Genomic DNA, 6,795 nt, shown 5'->3' with positions numbered 1-6,795 from the left:
ACTTGATGATCACCTGTTCTATTCATTCCCTCTGAAGCCCCTGGCATTGGCCACTGTCTGAAGACAGGATGCTGGGCTAGATGGGCCATTGGTCTGACCCAGTGTGGTCATTCTTATGTTCTTATGAATTGCCCATTTTCTTTGATAGAAGAATGGGAAAGGTGCACATGTTAATAAACAGGAAAATGAGCCCGCATAAGATACAACAGTAAAATAAGTCACACACAAACTATGAAGGGAGGATAAGGAGAGAAAAAGATCCAGGAGAGGGGTTCTTATGAAGCCATCTGCAAAATGGAAACTTTAGCTAAAGCCTGGGGAGAAGTTAATCAAAAGGCAGCAGTCTGAGTTTCCCCAGCTCCTCCACCATTCGGAAGCAACCCAACCTGTGACAATTAGGGACACAGCTGTGTCTAAATAGGTTCCCAGTTACTTCTAATTGGCATAACTATGCCTGGGGGAGGTGCTTTTTCTATAAAAGCATCATTCTCCATGTTGATTGCTTTTTTTAAAAACAAACCCAGTTTACAGCAGAGAAGCAGCTAAATGGAGTGAAAGAAAAAGGGCTACACATGGGTAATTTTTTTTTTCTTCCTAGAAAGAGGTTTTATCTTATTTGTTTTCTTGCTAGCAAGAGAAAAAGGGTAGGGGAAAAAAGAGCGCACAGAAGGGAGATGGAGGGGAAATGCTGGTCCAGAATATTCCACCTGCTTCCCCCACCAGTCCAGATATGGAAGGGGTTATCCAGGCATGAATCTCTTCGCTTCTGTGTGGAAGGAGGTTCAGCTGTCCACGCTCCATGGCCTTCCACTTGGACCTGGCAGAGTCTCTCTGAGTCTGGGGCCCATGTGGTGGCAATAAGTAGAGTGGGGTATGTATATGGGGGTGAGGGCACGTATCCTGCCTCTTCTTGGTTCTCATATAGAATCCTTGGGAAAAGTATTCCAGTCCTAGGTTTCTTTGCAGGGTACCCCCCGGCAGCCATTGCAGTGAGGGTGAGTCCCGGGTAGCTAGGGCCATGCACAAGGTGGGGCAAGCATGGGCATGGCCCCCCAATAATCAGCAGGCGTGGCATGGTGTTCCTGTGGCTCCTGGAACCCCGGTGGAGGGGTGGTTGTGGGCACAGCACAGGAGTTCTGGGGCCCTGGGCGGGGATGGGGGGAACACAGACCGTGCCCCTCCAAATGCACTGGAATTTAAATTCCTGCACGGCACTGCTGGTAGTCATGCCCTCGGCTGGGTCATTAGTGTCCCGAGCTGGTGTGGAGAGACAGTGCCTATATGTGGTTGGCTCCTGGAATCCATGAGGTTTGGGGACAGGCCATGAGACCTGCCCTCTTGCTGCACCCTGACAGGATGATGTGGAGTTATTGCTGAAAGCAATTTAGGAATTGCCATTCTGGGTCAGAGCAGCACTCCCCCTCTTCCAGCACCTTGTCACCAACACTGTCTGACACTAGCTGCTTCAGAAGAAAATGCAAGATACTCTGCGATGGATATAGAATATCCTGCCCCCACAGAAAGCTTCCTCCTAAACCCCTAGTAGCTAGATGCAGACTTATGTCCTAAAACATTAGGATATGTGTCCCTTTTCAAACGCCAGTCTTTGTAATAATATATTGTTATAGCCTGATGTTCTTGTTATCCATACAAATGTTGAATCTTTTTTACAATTGTGTGTAAAGCTCTTGCCTCTGTAGGTATAGAGAGGAAGGATGGCTCACTGGTTAGGGTGTTGTCTTGCGCCTCACTCTTTCTTTTTGTCCAATGAATATTCAAGTATTTATTCCAAGTGGAACAGCTTCAGTAGGAGAGATTGAACTGAGCCATCTCACCCTAGAATAATAATTTATAGCCTGGTGGTTAGGATGCTCACCTGCTGGTGGTGGGGAGATCTGAGTTCAAGTCTCTATTCCAGAATGGAGATTCAAAACTGGGTCTCTCATGTTCCAGGCAAGTACCCTAACCAATGGGTTAAAGGTTATACAGGGGGATGAACCCCTTGTTTTTTTGAATCTGGCCTAAAATGGACTCTTTCAGTTTGCTGACAAGTTCCAAAATTATTTGGAACAAAATATTTTCCCTGATCTTTTGGTTTGTTTGCTGAACTGAAAAAACAATTATTTGCCAACCTGTAGTTGTGAGGATAAATGTATTAAGATTGTGAGGTGCTCAGTTATTACAGTAATCAGTGCCATATAAGTACTTGATAGACATATCTTGTGGCAATGAGTTCCACAGGCTAGTTGTATGGAAAAGTATTTCTTTATATCAGTTTTGATTTTTTTCATCATTGAATTTCATCAAATATCCCCTTGTTTTATAAGAATAGGCACTTCTATTTTCCCTATCTGCTTTCTCTTTAGCTTTCATTATTTTATATAATTTTATTAAAATCCCTATTATTCATCTCCTCCGAAAGGTAAGGAGTGCTAAAAAAGTCCTTGCTCACATTTCCTCTCCAAAGATTTTAACATGGGAAGGGATGATCTGGCCCATTGATATTAAATGTATCGTCTCCATATTGTATGTTTAGTGCATTATGAAATGCACACTGTAATAATATTTACTACTGAACATGTTTTTTGTACAGATTCTAAACATTAATATAGATATAAAACATGAAGACTTCTGCTAGATCTTAGCTGAAGCACTTAGCTGTTTGCAGTTAGTTTGTTTTGATACAAGAGCATTTCAAATACCCAAGGATGGGTATTTTAACAGGCTTCAATTATTATTATTACTTGCTGTTCTAAGACTGTCAGACAATGATAACGATTCAGCAAGCCTGTTCCTTTTTTCCTGTGCTCCCATCCATCTGTACACTTTTGTTGGTATTGTAGAAGAGGTTATGAAGTGCAATAAAATTATTTTGAACACACTGGCTCCCAGAGGGCATTTCCTTTCAAATGTATAGTTGTATGGCTGGTCCTCAAAAAAAGAAATAATCTTGTATGATTTGTCTGACTAGTGGTTTTGAGTCTAATTCAGTGACAAAACTGCAAGAGACAATAGCACAACAAGCACATATTGTAACCCTTAGTATGGAAGATTACAGTACAGACTGTCATGTTGAATGAGCTTAAAATTATCCAAATGATGATTCTGAATGTTATTTGTAAGTAGAATATTGTCTGATTAATAGCAGAGAAAAATAAGAAATATTGGAAATGGGCAATAAAATGCCTACTGCATGCTTTCACCTGCGAGCACATGGGCACTCTAACCAATTTCTGCAGGACTAGATTCTTTAAAAATTACCTTCCACAAGAACTAAAGTCATATGAACATTGCCATGATGACAGCCCTGATGGATAAAAATCCTTTTTTCTGCCACAGAGTAAATACAGTGTAGACAGGAGTAATGCATGGTCCCCCACACTACTTATACTAAATGCTTTAACCTTGAGGGACCCTCTTTGGGTTTAAGAGTTCATTGTCTAGGCCCATTCCATTTTTGGAGTCCATTAAGACTTCCCACAAGAGAGCTGGCTGCAGGCTCAATGGACTCGAGGCAATGGAACAAACATGAGATGGTTACTACTCTTGCTCGTTGGCCAAGGAGGAGATTTTCAAAAGTTCCTAAGTGACTAGAGATTTTATTGTGTATCTATTGTACACTGCTTATTGTTTCTACCTTAGAAACTTTCTCTCTCGCACCCACCTTCTGTCTTTGGTCTCCTTTCTTTTTCTGTGCTTTCAGCTAGCTCTCTGCTATGTTTCCTGGCCCTCTGTCAATCCCTTCATCTCTGCTGCAAGGATCTGTTGCTCTCAAGATGTTTAAATTAATCTGTAACTCAAAGGATAAAAGAAATGGACAAAAATGTTCTCAAATCACTGCTGAAGGCAAGAGGGGAACCCCTTCCTGGAAGATAACAGGGCTTCAGAGGGACAGAGAATGTACTTAGACTGCACCATATATACTTTACAAACAGCATGTGTGTAATTTATTTCACAATGATATTCTGTGAGAAACTACCAGTAGTAAGAAGTATTTGATTGATTTATCTAATTTTCACTATCGTTTAACGTTAGTCTCTAATCTACAGACCGAATCCTCCATTTGTTGAGTATGAGTGACTCTTACCAGAACCAATGAGAAGGGTGTGGGTTCAGGCAGGTGGGAGCCCCTTAGAATCAAGGGGTGGATGGAAAGGAGGGGGAATGAGAGGAGCCACTGTGACTTGGTGGGGGAGCTGGCTTCAGGCTGAGAAGGAGGATCCTGCAGTTTCCTACCTGTCCAACCCAGTCTTGGGCTCCCATGGTGGCCACTCCAGCGCTTCTGTGTCCCACTTTCACCTCTGCCCTCTGGTTCTGCTGTCCTTGGAAGGAGGACAAATTTACCCACAGAATCTGGCTCAAAGTGACACAAGGCCAGAAATGCAGTGTTAATGTAGGGCATGTACAAAAGAGAATCCTAGGATCTTACATTGATAACTGAAATTTTCACAGTGGTTGAACTTTTTGGACAACCCACTGCTGTGTTCCCAAGAGGTATGTCACCTGCCCAGGATTCTCCTGTTTTTTAGGTAGCCATCATGGGTAATCTGTGATCTGTGCTCAGTACAGACGATAACTGTCCACTTGTGTGGGATCAGGATGATCCTCGGTGCCCTGGTTTATGTACCTCAGAGGTGGCAACCCTAAGGTTGTCATGTCTAGACATTCCCTGCCCTTGCTGGGAGTTGTAGCTCAAGGAGTATACATTTTACGTTAAGACCTGTTTTGCACAGACCCCGAGTCTTTCTTCGTTCTGCGTTATACATGTGTACTATAAGTTTATGCTTTAAAGAGGTCTAAAACAGTGCCTAAATATAAAATGGCTCAAAGTACTAGGAATATGTGGTTACAGAAAATAAGTAGCAGTTTGTTGTTTTACTCTGTGTGAGGACAGGCCTTGAACACTAGATACTGTAAAAGGAGCAGAAAAGCTTAAACCACATGGCTTACTGTTAGGTTATTGAATAATGTTGTCTAGCCATGGTGAATTGTGTTTGAGACATTTTAGTTTGAGCCCTGTTTCTCAGAGACCACCCCAGTCTCTCACTACTCTGCATTACCAACGTTTGAACTATCTGCAGTAATAAATAATCCAGTGTTTTTAAAGAAGAGAATCTGTGTCTGAAGTGTGTCACATTAACACATCCCACTGTGTCTAGGAATTGCAGCTAACTTTGATCTCTGTCAGGCTGCCACAGAACAGTTATCTTTTTTGGGGTGCTAAATTCTTCACTCTGTTTCACTGGTGCAAATGCATTGTGTTGTCAAGGGCTGTACAATGCAAGCTAAACAAGCGGTTGTGTGGGGCACAGCATCCACTGCAAGTGCTGTAACTCCCCAGGGTCAGCCATGTCTCTCTTGAGTAGTAGGACCAGAAGTGGAGGAATCAGCTCTCCACCAGATGCCCCCTTTATTCAGTAGCACTACTTATGCCGATTTCTCCTTTCGGCAGCTTGGGGAGCTGCAAATCATCAGACTGGCCCCAGTCCTGGAGAAAAAGCATAATGCCCAAGGTTTTATGTTGGCAGAGTACCTAGCAGAGGGAGAGTTCATTTATCTTTATCTCATTTCTGGGAGCTAAGTCACCTTCCCAGGAGTGGGGATGCTGAAGGAATGCTTTCAGGTCCAGAGAGGTTATAATTCAAGCTTTCTGTAAAACCACCTTTTCCAAAGCCTAATGTCATGTTTCCATGATATTTTTTGTTTAATTTTCAGTGGAAACCATTTGTTTTTTAAGGAAAAACGTTCTTCTGCAGTGTCTGCAGCACTGCAGCCTTCTGCTTAAGGTAGAGAATCAGAAAATGAAACTGATTAGAAACAGGGTGAGATGGACACTGAAAACAGACACATTGGGATGACATATAAGGAAATGTTACCTTCCCTTCTGCACTGCGTTGCTGGGGAAGGACCCTTTTTATTATTTTCTCTGTTTGTATTGTTGTAATGCCCAAAGGCCCTGTAATTAGCAGACCTCATTCTTCTAAGCATGGTACAAACATACAGGAAGTAATGGTCCCTCCCCTGAAGGAGCGTACAGTCAATTCTGGCTTTTGAACAGTCAAATTGGAATGAATTAGGCCCATGATCTGTTCCCAGGTAGGTTATATTCCATGGCAGATCCTTAGGCTTCTGTCAGGCAATCACGTGTTTACATGCTTAACTTTAAGAAAATGATAAGTCCTTTTAAAGCCAATGTACTTTTAAAAGACTGTTTAGTTAATGAGACTACTTGTGTGCTTAAAGGTAAGCACATATTTAAGTTCATCCTTATTCAGGATGTACCATTGGGACTATACAATGTACTTAAGGGTTTTCCTGAACAGGGATAGAGTTGAGCATATTCTTAAGTGTTTTGATGTATTAGAGCCACTGATGTTAGAAAATGCATGTTCAGTAGAGTGAAGCAAAGGTATCAGGTCCATTTTAAGAAGGTCAGGCAGGGTTCCATAAACAAACTACCTATATGGTGGGAAATAAAGGTGTAAAATCTGTTTTTAGTAATCATTTCAGTAACCAAAAGTAAGGAAAACTGTCTATTTATAAGGATGAATTTTAACTTGGTAGGGTCCTTTTACAGTTTTCTTTGGATCTTTAGAAGTAAGTAAGTTAATTCTTGGACCTGTCAGGTACGTAGTGTCTCTTTAATATTGTTTTGACATATGCCCAATGTTGCAAAGATGTCACTGATTAACATGTGCTTAACTTTACACACTTTGTCCTCAATGGGACTAATCACGGTGTAAAGGTAAGCACAGGCATAAACAGGATGCATTGCTTTCAAATCAGATCAATTTG

At 41.9% G+C, this 6,795-nt stretch overlaps 1 protein-coding gene across 3 annotated transcripts in view; it reads left to right on the top strand.

Annotated features, from left to right (window-relative positions):
- Positions 1–520: 520 nt before the first annotated feature.
- Positions 521–6,795, top strand: part of SPON1 (spondin 1) — a 678,179-nt gene continuing 671,904 nt past the window's right edge. For all 3 annotated transcript variants that reach the window (XM_067532126.1, XM_067532125.1, XM_067532124.1), the window contains exon 1: positions 521–576. The gene's annotated coding sequence lies outside the window, so the exon portion shown is untranslated. The remainder of the gene's footprint in view (positions 577–6,795) is intronic.

This window comes from Emydura macquarii, unplaced genomic scaffold (assembly GCF_026122565.2).
Source record: "Emydura macquarii macquarii isolate MOO-44397 ecotype Brisbane River unplaced genomic scaffold, CSIRO-AGI_Emac_v2 contig_3240, whole genome shotgun sequence".
In the NCBI taxonomy this organism is placed as follows: Eukaryota; Metazoa; Chordata; order Testudines; family Chelidae; genus Emydura; species Emydura macquarii.
The sequence above is the reverse complement of the archived record's forward strand: the minus strand, read 5'-3'. Positions and strand labels throughout refer to the sequence as shown.